We start from the raw sequence: 14,419 nt of genomic DNA, 5'->3' as shown, positions 1-14,419 counted from the left end.
CCATAGCTATCCCATAGTTCCCGCAGCCTCCCCCGCCCCTTGGCATTTCCGGGTTGAGATCCCAGGGCTTGATGGGGCAAAAATCATTGTCGCGGGTGGTTCTGGGTACAGCCTCACCCCTCCCTCCCTGAAAGCAGCAGACAACCGTTTCGCGCCTTTTTTGCTTGGTGAACTGTGCAGACGCCATAGCACAGCAAGCATGGACCCTGCTCAGCTCCATACCGCAATCATGAATGTTTTAAACACCTCGCGCACTCTCGTGCAGTCTATGGTGAACCAGGACCTTCAAACCGAGGCGAGGAGGAGGCGGATACGGCAGCGCGGCGATGACAGTGATGAGGATGTAGACACAGAATTCTCTCAAACCGCGGGCCCCTGCGCTTTGGAGATCCTGATGGTAATGGGGCAGATTCTATCCATTGAACGCCGATTTTGGGCCCGGGAAACAAGCACTGACTGGTGGGACCGCATTGTGTTGCAGGTGTGGGACGATTCCCAGTGGCTGCGAAACTTTCGCATGCGTAAGGGCACTTTCATGGAACTTTGTGACTTGCTTGCCCCTGCCCTGAAACGCCATAATACCAAGATGAGAGCAGCCCTCACAGTAGAGAAGCGAGTGGCGATAGCCCTGTGGAAGCTTGCAACGCCAGACAGCTACCGGTCAGTCGGGAATCAATTTGGAGTTGGAAAATCTACTGTGGGGGCTGCTGTGATGCAAGTAGCCAAAGCAATCACTAAGCTGCTGCTACGAAAGGTTGTGACTCTGGGAAACGTGCAGGCCATAGTGGATGGCTTTGCTGCACTGGGATTCCCTAACTGTGGGGGGGGCGGTAGATGGAACCCATATCCCTATCTTGGCACCGGAGCGCCAGGGCATCCAGTATGTAAACCGCAAGGGGTACTTTTCAATGGTGCTGCAAGCACTGGTAGATCACAAGGGACATTTCACAAACATCCACGTGGGATGGCCAGGGAGAGTTCATGACGCTCGCGTATTCAGAAGCACTACTCTGTTTAAACGGCTGCAGCAAGGGAATTACTTCCCAGACCAGAAAATAACAGTTGGGGATGTTGAAATGCCTGTCGTTATCCTGGGGGACCCAGCCTACCCCTTGATGCCATGGCTCATGAAGCCATACACAGGCAGCCTGGACAGTGGTCAGGATCTGTTCAATTACAGGCTGAGCAAGTGCAGAATGGTGGTGGAATGTGCATTTGGCCGTTTAAAGGCGCGCTGGCAGACATTACTGACTCGCTCAGACCTCAGCCAAACCAATGTCCCCTATGTTCTTACTGCTTGCTGTATTCTCCACAATCTCTGTGAGAGTAAGGGGGAGACCTTTATGGCGGGGTGGGAGGCTGAGGCAAATCACCTGGTTGCTGATTACGCGGAGCCAGACACCAGGGAGATTAGAAGAGCACACCAGGAAGCGGTGCGCATCAGAGAAGCTTTGAAAACGAGCTTCATCAATGGCCAGGGTACAGTGTGACTGCTGTGTTTGTTGATGAACACCCAACCCCCTTGATTGACTCAGTCCCTGTAAGCAACTCCCCCTCCCCCTTCGAGTACAGCTTACTTATGCAAATAAAGTCACTCTCATTTAAAAAGCATGAATTCTTTATTAATTCATTATAAAAAGAGGGAGAGAAGTAAGGGGGTGGTTTGGGAGGAGGATAGGAGGGATGGAGAAGGCCATTAAAAAAAATTCACAGTAACGACAGCCTTCTGGTTGGGCTGTCCACGGGGGTGGAGTGGGCGGGTGCACGGAGCCTCCCCCCACGCGTTCTTACACGTCTGGGTGAGGAGGATGTGGAACATGGTGAGGGTTGAGGGTGGTTATACAGGGGCTGCAGTGGCACCCTGTGATCCTGCTGCCATTCCTGAAGCTCCACCAGAGGCTGGAGCATGTGAGTTTGATCACGCAGCAGCCCCAGAGTTGCATCCCGCCACCGCTGATCTTCCTGCCGCCACCTCTCATCTCGGTTGTCCCTCCTGTCCTCACGTTCATCCCTCCTGTCCTCACGTTCACTGGCCTCTTTCCTGTAATTTGATACCACGTCCTTCCACTCATTCAGATGAGCTCTTTCATTGTGTGTAACTTCCATAATATCCGAGAACATCTCATCTCGCGTCTTCTTTTTCCTCCGCCTTATCTGTGCTAGCCTTTGGGATGGAGGAGGGATGGTTGAAAAATTTGCAGCTGCATGAGGGAGATAAATATTTAGAAAGATACATTGTACAGAACAATGGTTATACTCTTTCACAGTGAACAGCACTATTCACCTTACATAGCACATGTGATTTCCCTACAAGGTCGCATTTTTCATCTTAATACTGAGTGCCTGCAGCCCTGGAGTTACAGATCTCACAGACACAGGTCCAGGCATCAGAATTCAGCTTGCATGCGGCCATGATAAGCCACTGTCTTTCGGCTTCTGTAGTGATTTACCCCTCCCCCCAACGCATGGCTAATACCATGCTAGCTCCCTGCTAATCAACAACCTTCCCACCCCCCCACCCACTGCGTGGCTGGTAGCTTGGGGAAGATCGCCTCGCCGGTGACCAAACACAAAAAATATCATCGGCATTTCACTCCTCCCCTCCCCCCTCTTCGCTACGTGCAGGAAAGGTTTTTTTTTAAGCTGCTGCAGTCCACGAACCCAGTAGTAAAATGGCCACCCCCTTTACTTAAATTCCTGATTTTTAACCAGGTTATCCTGAACGATATCACTTTGCTGAGGATAACACAACAAGATAAAGAGCGGATGCTTCTTGAATGCCAGCAGTCACCGGGACCATACGCTGCTATGCTTTGCCACGCAATGATACCTGATTACTTGCTACATGCATGGCATGGTAAAGTGTCCTACCATGGTGGGCGGAACAAGGCTGCCTTGCCCAGAAACCTTCTGCAAAGGCTTCTGGAGTACCTCCAGGAGCGCTTCATCGAGATGCCCCAGAGGATTTCCGTTCAATCCCCGGACATGTTAACAAACTTTTCTAAGTAACTATACTGTCTGCGAATGCGTCCCAAGTCCTCAGGGCAAATCAATCATTAAAAAACGCTTGCTTAAAAAACAATGTTTGCTATTTGCAAAGGTTCACTCACCAGAGGTCCCTTCCATGGCGTCATTGTCTGGGATAGTTGCTTGGGAGGGCTGGGAGGAGGGTAATTCCGTCAGGGTGAGAAAAAGCTCCTGGCTGCTGGGGCTCACGGAGTGCTGTGTGCTCTCTGCTAGGTCTTCCTCCTCTTCTTCATCTTCATCTTCCCCGTCTGCATAATTCTCAGCCATGGCAGAGATTACAACCCCCACCTCGGAATCCACGATCAGGGGTGGGGTACTTGTGGCGCAGCCCCTAAAATTGCATGCAGCTCAGCATAGAAGCGGCATGTTTTTCGACCTGCCCCGGACCTTCCGTTTGCTTCTTTGGTTTTCTGGTAGGCTTGTCTGAGCTCCTTAACTTTCACTCTGCACTGCACTGAGTCCCTGCTGTGGCCTTTATCCGTCATAGCCTTAGAAATTCTTTCAAATACTTTTTCATTTCGTCTTTTGGAACGCAGTTCTGTTAGCACTGAATCCTCTCCCCATATAGCGATCAGATCCAGTACCTCCCGTGCAGTCCATGCTGGGGCTCTTTTCGATTCTCAGGAGACTGCATTGTTACCTGTGCAGATGAGCTGTGCGTGGTCACCTGTGCTGATGAGCTCTCCACGCTGGGGAAGCAGGAAATGAATTTCAAAAGTTCGCGGGGCTTTTCCTGTCTACCTGGCCAGTGCATCCGAGTTCAGATTGCTGTCCAGAGCGGTCACTGGTGCACTGTGGGATACCGCCCAGAGGCCAATACCGTCGATTTGCGGCCACACTAACCCTATTCCGATATGTTAATACCGATATTAGCGCTACTCCTCTCGTCGGGGAGGAGTACAGAAACTGATTTAAAGAGCCATTAAAATCGATATAAGGTGCCTCCTTGTGTGGACGGTTGTGGCGTTAATCGGTTTTACGCTCCGAAAACCGATTTAAACGCCTAGTGTAGACCAGGCTCTTCTTAGGCTACTTTCTATCCAATTTCTGAAGCTGTTCCATTGTCCATTCCCTATGGGGCTAAGAGCAGAAAGTTGAGGAATCCCTGTACTCAGGGTCACAACCTGAGCCCAACCCAAGACACTGAAACAAACACAAATGATGCTTCCTCCAGCAGGATCACAGAGCAACACAAAGAAAACCCATGAGGAACAATCCTCCTCTGCCTTCATTTACCCCATTGCAAGCCTCTCAGCAGCCAACTCTTGTGGGAAGGACACTGAGCTGATAGGAGCTCTGGCACAGAGACCAAGGGAGGGGTGTTGCACCCCTTCAGTGAGAGCTGGTCACATTCTGACTCTGGAGGAGGAGGGAAAGGCCATGGCCACATGATGGGGCCAGTATGTACCACAACATGGTTCTTTTATGTGGGATGACTCTGAACATTGACTGATCTCCACTCCCTTGGATTTGAAGAGATGTTTAGTTGTGCACTTGGGAACCTGTAAGGCTGAAGCAATTTTATGGATGGTGACACCACGATTAAAGGGTTTTTTAATGTTGTAGAAATTGTTAAAAACACTGAGCTTAAACAGGAACTGCCTGTTATTAAAGGCTGGTTTCCCCACGTCAGTTCCATAAGCTCTGCTAGAAACACCCTGGCTTTTCTCCTGCCTCGGTGGGAACTGGAGGGAATCGACCCCTGCTGCCCTTGGCTCCAGGCTGGTTTTTCTGGGGAGGGGGCGTGGAATTGATTTGTTTGCTGTTGAGAAGGGAGCCAGGCCAGTTCTCAGGGAACGAGAACTCCCAGCATCTTCCCAGCCCAGCCCAGGCTGCTGCCCTGTCCCAGCCTCTGTTCCCCTGGGGGCCCTGCGTGTTTGACTCTAGAGCAGGCCGGGAGCAGCAGCTGAGGCAGAGGACAGCCTGGGCCGGGCAGATAAGAAGGAGTTTAGTCAGCAAAAAAGGTAAAATGGCAGGGGAGTATTACCTTGGACTCGACGGCATTTCCCCATTGGTCTGTCTGCTTGGGGGCGGGGACAATAACACGTCCTGCTGCATTCGTTATTTCGAAGGGCAGTTTAGAATTTTCATTCTCACACACGGTGCACAAAGCAGGACTAAACCTTTGGCATCAACTAAACAAGCTGCTCACAGATTCTGGCAGCCACAATGAGCATTTGGGTGAGAGCTCAGACCTGCCCCTGTACCAGAGGGAGACGGGTCATCTGTGTGGGGACTGGACCACTGACCTACCCGCTCCTAACTCCCAAACGTTCAGTAACTCTATTATCAGTGTCTGTGAGTGTTATTTAAACCATAAGAAAAACCACACTGGGCCAGACCAAAGGCCCATCTAGCTCTGAATCTTGTCTTCTGACAGTAGCCAATACCTGGTGCCCCAACAACCCGTCAACAAGGCACCACTGGGAGTGGAACCCAGGATAGTCTGTTTATGAAACAAATGCTTTAAGCCAGCTAAGCCATGGTGCCTGTGGGTGGCTAAATCAGAGTGTCTGCCCACACCTGACTTCCTGCCATCGCCACCAGGGCCTGACAAGCTTTGCTTGTCTTTGGATTCTGCAAAGCAGAGGAGCAGGTGAGGTTTTCCTTGCAAGGTGTGTGTGTGTGTGTGTGTGTGTGTGTGTGTGTGTGTGTGTGTGTGTGTGTGTGTGTGTGTGTGAGAGGGAGAGAGAGAGAGAGAGAGAGAGAGAATCTTTGGCCAGGTCTGCACTACAAAGTTGTTTCAGCAGAATTATATTGCTCAGGTGTGTGAAAAACACACAACACTCTCTCGGTCGGTAGCTTGTGGCTGGAGTACACACTGCAATGCCACGTCTAGTGACGAAACTGCCCTGTTTTGCTGACAAAATAAAACGACTTTGATGAGAGGTCTGGAGCTTTTTGCAGCAAACTTAAATTAACAGAGTAAACACTGCTGTTCATTATATCACCATAACTGGCCTCCTCCAGTATCCCACAATGCCCACCGTGAACTCGCCTGCCCTGCATTCCTGCTACAGAGCCTTGGGCCCCTCCCCTTTCATCGCTCCGGGAAGTTCTCACAGCTGAGCCTGCTGCTCTGCTCCAGCAGCCAGGAGCAAATCACTGCCGTGGATGCTGCTCTCTCCCGCCCTGCGAACACAGAGCTGGCGGCGGGAACTTCCTTATATGGGGGGCCACTGGCATCTGAACTGTGACACCCCCAGGACACCCCTTCCCTCGAGGAGGCTCTTACCTTCTAAACAGGGACTTCTGTTTTCTAGTAAAATCAGGAAAAGGGAAGGAGAAAACTAGAAAGAGGTTTCTCCTGGTGCTCACGTACGTGAACCCGAATACTCTCTCAGTCCTCAAAGAGAGACCTGGAGAAGGAGACTTGCTGAAGCAAAGCCACAGGGGTCTCTGAGGTTTCCCTGGCCCTTCGCCCCTGTCCTGCCTGGCTGATGTCAGCATCTCTCTGTGAGGTCACCACCTCCCCACCACCTTTGACCAATAGTCTGAGGTCCTGCAAAAGGCCTTTGTGATGTCACTGCCACACCCCTCCCTTGCTGTGCTAATGTCCTGCCCCTGGCCAGGCACTTTGCAGGTTTGAGCTACTCCCTGTGGATCACCCCACTCAAGGAGCGTTCGTTCTAGGAAGGAAGCCGGCTAGACAGGAAAACACAAGACGCTGCTCCCAATGCTACACTCAGTTTTTCAGAAATTAGTCGAAAATCTAATCTGAGTGTATCTAATCTGACCCCCTGCATATCACAGGCCTCCTGTATGACACAATAGCTACTTTTGGGGCAAACACATCCCAGAAAGGCATCTAGTCTTCATTAAATGACATCAAGAGATGGAGAATCCACCACTTTCCTTGGTAGCTTGTTCCTGTGGTGAAACATCCTCGCTGTTGAATTTTTGTGCCTTAGTTGTAATATGAATTTGTCTCTTTTCACCTTCCAGCCATTGGGTCTTGTTATGCCTTTCTTTGCTAGATTCAAGAGCCCTTTAATACCCAATATTTTCTTTCCATTAAGGCCCTTCAACACTTCAATGAAGTCACCTTTCAATCTTCTTTTGATAAGCTAAACAGGTTGAGGTCTTTCAATAGCTCCCTAGAAGACATTTTTCTCGAGCCCTCAGAACATTTGGTGGCTCTTTGCTGCCCCAGCTCCAATTTCACAACATCTTTTTCAACCTCCTGTGATGTTATTGACATAATCTGTAACTGTATAGATCACTGTTGCGACCACTGTTCTATATTTGCAGCCAATATGGTAGAAATGTTGTCGTGTAAGGGGTCTATGGAGAGGTTCTGATTGGCTGATTATAATTATGCTATCTCTATAGGTGTATCATTTTTGTAGTTGACGTTATGAATATTGGGTCTATGCTGCCCGTATTTCAAACTTGTGCTACGCTTCCGGGGAACACCCCAGCCAGACAAGTTGGTGTCAGTTCTGCCTAGCCTGCTTGATGGCTCATTAAGGACCATCAGCTCTACAATCGACCCATTGAGAGAAGGCAGATACGCCTTGTGCCTCAGCAAGGTATGCAGGGACCTGCCTATGGACAGAACTCTAAGGTTTTTCTATGCCACATGCTGGATAGCGTGTCCTTGAGACAAAGAAAGCAAAGACCACTTGGCAAGAGACTATACAAGGCTGATGCCTCATCTCCATCTTGTCTTCAATCCTGCTTCATACCTCTGGAGGGACTTTGCTACAAACTGAAGCTCTAGACAAAGGACTGAATGACCCATCCCAGCTGTGGATGGACTCCAGAGACTTGATTTGAACCTGCAGTTTATTCCATCACTGCTACAAGCCTGAACCAAGAACTTTGCCATTACTGAATGTGAAGGGTTAAAATCCATCTGCATTTTGAATAACAACCTGGTCTATGGATTTTGCTAGATCTTTTCCAGACCCAAAGTCCAGAGTATGGTCAAGGGACCAGAGGCCTAGCAAATCGTGATCAGCTAAGAGAAAGCTGGGTAAACAGAAAGCCTTGCTTGCTAAGATAGGCCTGGTCAGCAAATTGCCAGGTGTTGGAGCTAAGAACTAAAGAATTGTGTCTTATTCAGAGTTCCAGATTGAACAAAGAATCCCTGTTCCTATTGTGTTAGTCTCTTCTGTAGGGAGACGGTCTTCCCACAGATCCAACCTTGAGTTTATGAGAAGTTGGCCCATGTCAGTATAAGATATGGCATCCTTCCACCTCCCTTCCCAGGGACCATGTAGTAATTTTTTTGGCAGAAGGGGGTTGTAGTGAAAGGAAGTTTGAGAAACCCTGGCATGGAGCATCTCCATTAATGAGCTGCAGTGACATAGAGACAGTGTTTGAAATGTTGACTTGTCCTTAGCCTCTGAATACGTCTAGACTTGGTGCACTGTGGGTGATCTGACACTGAAAGTGCAGCCATGAAGATACCACACACCAGCCTTGGCTTGCTGGCAATAATCAAACCTCCACAGAAAGACACCCATGGTTTTCTAGCCCAGCTCTCTAAGCTCTCAGCCACAACCACTTAACACAGGGGCCTTTCTACACTCTGGTTCTGTTCTCACTGAAGGGTCATTTCCAATGGTTTGCTCAGACCAGCTTCCCCAGCACACTCACTGCTGTGCAGCTCTGTACGTGTGGCCATGGCTGAACAGCAAGAATTCCTGCCCATTTCCCTACTGGCTGGAGCATGGCTAGAGTGTGTTTATGGTTAATGATGCTGCTGTAGATTGTTCATTCCCTGCCTTTGCAATTCAGACAGTCCCTTTTCCCGTCATATCGCCAGCACCTCTGTGATTCCAATAGCAGGTCAGGTTTTCTCTGGGCACTGAGATTTTTCAGGGAGTTGGTGGCTCCTTTCTTTCCTGGAGTAAACTCAGTTTTTTATTCCATCCTTGAAGTCTCATGGAATAACAACAGCAGCATGAAGAGGAGAGGGAATATCTCACTGCCGGAGGGGATGGGGGGGAAGGTGGCCACATCCCCTCTGTTTGAGCATTGCCATTGCAGGAGAGAAGGTTTCAATGGAATCGAATGCCCTGGCTCAGACAAGAGACACAGGGAGGTTTTGCTGTTCTTGGATCTGTACAAAGGAAATTGTGTTTCTGTGTGAAAATGGGGAGGGAAATGAAACACCCACATGCTGGTGCCTAAGGCAGAAGGGTCCCCTAATGGATTAGAACAGGACACGTTCTCAAGCAGCATGTTTCTTACTTTGCCCATCTGTCAGTTTTGATTATTATCGATGGAAATATTTTGCCATTGGGTTTTGTGTTTACACAGAAATTGACATTTACCAACAAATATGTAATTCTTCCAGTCCTGCTGAGTCTGCCGGTGGTGAGTTTAGAAGGACAGAGTCACTCTTCCCACTCCCCATGCCAGGCCTGTGCTCTCCAGAGTGTCAACTTCCCACACAGCTGGGATTCTTCCCTGATCTCCCCTCAGACCTCTGCCCTCCACCCCCACTTCTGGGATCCCCTCCCAACACTGTCCAACTCCCCTGCTGGCCAGTTCCCTTCCCATTCCTTTCATTTCCTGCCTCCCCTCTGAGCAAAAGCTCTGGACTGTTCCCACACTGGGAATTGAATCCAGGCTGCCTGCATGAAAACACCAATAATCCTGGCCACTAGACCATATGGGACTTGCACAAACAACAATCCATTTACACATTCACTAACACATTCATGGGTGGCAAGTTTGTAGAAATTTTGGTGGTGCCCAGAATCCGCCCCCCAACTCCGCCCCCCCAAACTCCGCCCCCACCTGCCTAAGGCTCTGGGGGGGAGGGAGGTCTAGGGTGCAGATCCTGGGCTGGGGATTAGGGTGCAGGAGGGGTGCAGGGTGCAGGCTTTGGGATGGAGTTTGGGTGCAGGCTCTGGGCTGGGGCAGGGGGTGAGTGTGCAGGAGGGGGTGAAGGGTGCAGGCTTTGGGACGGAGTTTGGGTGCAGGTTCTGGGCTGGGGGTGGGGGTGTAGGAAGGGGGAGGGGTGCATGCTCTGGGAAGGGGTGCATGCTCTGGGAGGGAGTTTGGGGATAGGAGGGAGTGCAGGGGTGAGGGCTGTGGGGCTGAGGATGAGGGGTTCATGATGCAGGAGGGGGCTCAGGGAAGAGGGTTGGGGTGTGGGGTGAGGGCTGTGGGGCTGAGGGGTTCATGATGGGGGGGCGCTCAGGGCTGTGGCTGAGGATTAGGGTGTGGGGAACGAGGGCTCTGTCTGGGGCTGAGGATTAGGTGCGGGGATGAGGGCTCAGGGCTGGAGCTGAGGATTAGGGTGCAGGGGATGAGGGCTGTGGCTGGGGCTGCGGATCTGGGGGCGGGGGGAGGAGGGCTCAGGGCTGGGGCTGAGGATTAGGTGCGGGGATGAGGGCTCTGTCTGGGGCTGAGGATCAGGGTGCGGGGGGATGAGGGCTCAGGGCTGGGGCTGAGGATTAGGGTGCAGGGGGATGAGGGCTCTGGCTGGGGCTGAGGATTAGGGTGCGGGGGGATGAGGGCTCTGGCTGGGGCTGAGGATCAGGGTGCAGGGGGATGAGGGCTCTGGCTCGGGCTGAGGATCAGGGTGCGGGGGGATGAGGGCTCTGGCTGGGGATGAGGATCAGGGTGCGGGGGGAGCAGAACCAGGGCTATGGCTGATCTATGGGGCACCAGGTGAGTGGCAGAGGCTTCAGGTGCTGAGAGTTTGCCTGACCCCTCAGGGACACAGTGTGAGGGGGTGTCCCAGGGATCTCTGTGAAAGGAGCAGAACAGAATTTACTTGGGGTGGGGAGAGAATTGAGAGTGTCTCAGGGGGTTGTACAGAGGTATTGCCCGGGTGAGGGACTGGCTAAAACACAGGCCTCGCTGTGAGCAGGATTTGAACCTGCACAGGGGAACCCTATTGGAGTTCGACTCCAACGCCTTAACCACTCAGCCATCAGCACAAAAATGCCCCAATGCCAGAGAAACTGGTAAAGAATCCCAATGCCCAGGCGTGAAGTCATCTGATCTACAGAATTCCCACCGCAAACCTGGCTCCCAAAGCACAGGGGGGATTTGGGTTTGTTCTCTTTGCTTAGCCATGTGCAGTCGCACAGAGAGCGCGTTTAACAGTCTCCCCTCCCACAGAGCGGGAAGGGGAAATGATTCTCAACTTGAAGCCTGATGTAGGGTGACCAGACTTCCCAATTTTAACGGGACTGTCCCGATATTTGCCTGTTTGTCCCGCGTCCCGACCGATGTTTGGTCGGGACACTGGACAAACAAACAATTTTGCTCTCTGCTCCGGCACACAGGCAGAGCCCGGAGGGACACTCGCCCCTCCGACTCCGCCCCCTTCTTCCCCCATTGGATCCCTCCCCAAATCCTCGCCCTGGCCCTGCCTCTTCCCCAAGCAGGCGGCATCCTCCTCCCTCCCAGGTTTGCACACGGGCCATGGCCAGGAGCACAGCATGGAGGCTGCTCCAGCCCTGGAGCCTGCGGGGCAGCGCAGTGGGGCTGGGGGCAGTGGGGAGCGGGCAGGACCCATGTGGGTGGGGGGCAGAGACACACATGGGGCAGACACGCTTCTGCCAGGAGGGCCCGGGCCCGGCTGCCTGGTTCGCCCCTTGCCCGGGAGCTGCAGGAGGGACCTGGAGTGCAGCTCGGCTGCAGAGCTCGGAGCCCAGGCTGGGCCCCGGAGCGCGGGGACAGGGGAGCTGGGGGGGTATCAGGGTCGGAGCCGAGACTTGGGTGGAGACGGGCTGTGCCACTGCCGCCTGGCGGGGAGGGGAGCCTCCGGCTTTATTTTTGTGCTCTGCCCCCGCGTCCCGATATTTCATCTTTGACATCTGGTCACCCCAGCCTGATGTGAATGAGGATGTCTGGACCAAGGGGCCAGGGACTGGCCTTTGCTAGAGAAACCACTGTCAAGTTTTAGCCAGTTAGGACAAGTCAGCAAATAAGAACAACCTCAGGTCTCAGTAACTGCTGCAAAGTCCTACAGGGAGCAGTTTCTGGCACTACACCCGTGCAGCTCTGCTCCCCGGCTCTTCTCGGGCTCCTGCTCTCTCCTTAGCTCCGCCCCACTCTGGCCCAGGCAGTTCCAGCTCCCACGGAGGATGGGACCCCCTGGCCTGGTGACTCCCTCATTACACTGCCTGGCCTGTCAGTGCGGCTAACTTGGAGCTTTGGCCTCTCCCCATTGCCCCAGGGGACTGTCAGTCTCAGGGTCCTGATTTCCCATTGGCCCTTCCCCCTTCTATTGGGACTGGGAACTAGCCAACCAAACCTCCCACTAAGCTTTAGTAAGGGGCCAACAGTCCCTTACATGAGCCAGCCCCGTGAGGGTCACCAATGTGCAGAGAAAGCAGCACAAGCTGGTCCCATGGTGTAACAGGCAGCACTCAGGACTCTGAATCCTGCAATCTGAGTTCAAATCTCAGTGGGACCTTATGTTGGCTTGTGGTAAAGCTCCCAGTGCTCAACTTCCTTGTCTCCAGCTGTTTAAGAGCCAATCTTTCCCCTCCTGCTGTGTGACTCGCCCACTGGAGCTAGGTCTTGGGTTGTGATGGCCAAAATTGGTTGGGGCTCTAGAACTTGTGACCCTGATTCCTGTGGTTTGACCAGGTGGTTGGGATTCTTGCTGCTTCACATGAGGCCCACAAGTTTGGCCATTTTGCTTGCAGCCACGTTACCTCTTGTCCACCTGGCACTTGAAGGAAGGAGGGCCAGGGCCAGGCTTCATAGTCAGGGCTAGGCAGGAGGGAGGCAGAGTCCCAGGCTGGAGCCCAGCACCTCTCCTCCTCTGGGCACCTAGAGCAGAGGCAGCTGGTGCTGACAGCTCCAAGGGAAGGCTTAAAAGCTACAGAGCAACCGAGGGCAGGGCCAGAGGAGGAGAGGACCATGCCTATGTTGCCGACCTAAAAGGCCTGAGGCAGCAAACAGTGGTTCTTGCCCGGTGTATCTCGCTCCAATAGACACACCAAGGTGGAGAAGCAGTTTAAATGTTTATTTGAGTACTCAAATAACAGGATGCTCGGAGACACACACATCTCAGATCGAGCAACCCCAGACATAAGCTGTGTGTCTCTTCTTATACACAAGTCCAGCTAGGTATCCCTATTACCCCCCACTATCTACTCCCCCCTCCTATCCTATAAGTCCCCTCCCATATAATAGACACATTGTATAGCTAAGGATTACATTAAACAGGTTAAATCATTCTTGACAACAAGCAATTCATTTTCTTAGTAACTTTTCAGGGCTGTTAGGTTGGTTTACTTCTGAATTTATTACCGTTCCTCCCCCCCCTCCTCCTCCTCCTAAACCAGAGACGAGTGGCCTCTTTTTACTATCTGCTGGTGCCAGTTACACTGATAAGAAGCTTTTACACATTCCATTCTCACTTCTAACCTAGGAGTTCAACTGAAGTTTAACATGGAGGGACTTTGGACAAGCACAAAATAACTTTGGCTCATTCAGGCCTAGTATAGATGCCTGATGCCACCAACACCTATGTGTGGCCAGCAGACGGCCACAAAGACACTCGGTCAGCCTGCTCCCTGGCATGGCAAACCCCTACTGAAGACGTGCTTAATCCACTTGCTGATCAGGAGGAAAACCTGTCAAAATCTGTGTGCGAGGAGAACCCACTTGGCTCGGAAGGAGCGAGGAAAAAGAGCAAGTGAACAAAATAACTTGTGACAGAGCAAGCGAAAAGAACGTGAAAGGCAGAGAAAGAAATAAAGGGAGAGAAAAAATATTAGAAAAAGAAGGAAAGAAAGGAAGAGCGTGAAAGGCAGAGGGGAAAAAAGAAAGCAAGAACATACAAGCTAGAGAAGGAAAGGAATGAAAAAGAACGAATGAACCACAAGCGCTAGTTGAAGCTGGAATGGGAGAGTCAGAGAAAGGACAGACTGACCCGTTAAGTAAGGTTGCACCCCCAGATTCTCCATGTTGGGGGAACAGGCCTCCCATTTCAGTCCTGGCCCTGCTTGGGGGGACCATCCATAGGTGCCTATTGGTACCCCCATGCTCTGAGCAGGGGACAAGCCCCCCCCATACCCTCCCCTCGGGACATGGGCTCTCCCCAATCCTGACCCCCTTCCCGCACGCTCCTGGGAATGGGGGGAAGGTGGGCGGTAGGCGTGTGCTGAGCAGCACCGTGGGTGTCTCTCTCTGGGGCGAAGGAAGAGGATATTTTTTGTACCAGAAGGAAAGAGCAGGGGGCGGGGGCGTTTGTGGAGCCGGGGTGCACACCAGAGAGAGGAACTGAACGCAGCCCAGCGTGAGCCCAGTGCCAGTTGGAGCCGAGACGCCCGTACCTGGAGGACCATCTGCAGAACCTACCTTGATGGTGCCGTCCATCACCGCTCCCACATGGAGCGTCCCACCTAGACCTGCCTGGACGAGGTGAGGTGGTGCATTGGCAAAGGGGGCTGTGTGTGTGTGT

General features: G+C 52.2%; 1 non-coding gene across 1 annotated transcript; it reads right to left on the bottom strand.

The window, feature by feature from the left end:
* Positions 1 to 10,849: 10,849 nt before the first annotated feature.
* TRNAS-CGA lies at positions 10,850 to 10,929 on the bottom strand. Its single transcript has one exon. It is a non-coding gene; the product is annotated as a tRNA-Ser (tRNA).
* Positions 10,930 to 14,419: the final 3,490 nt, after the last annotated feature.

Source organism: Mauremys reevesii, linkage group 23, assembly GCF_016161935.1.
Source record: "Mauremys reevesii isolate NIE-2019 linkage group 23, ASM1616193v1, whole genome shotgun sequence".
Classification (NCBI taxonomy): domain Eukaryota; kingdom Metazoa; phylum Chordata; order Testudines; family Geoemydidae; genus Mauremys; species Mauremys reevesii.
Note: the sequence above shows the minus strand (reverse complement) of the source record. Positions and strands in the feature narration are given on the sequence as shown.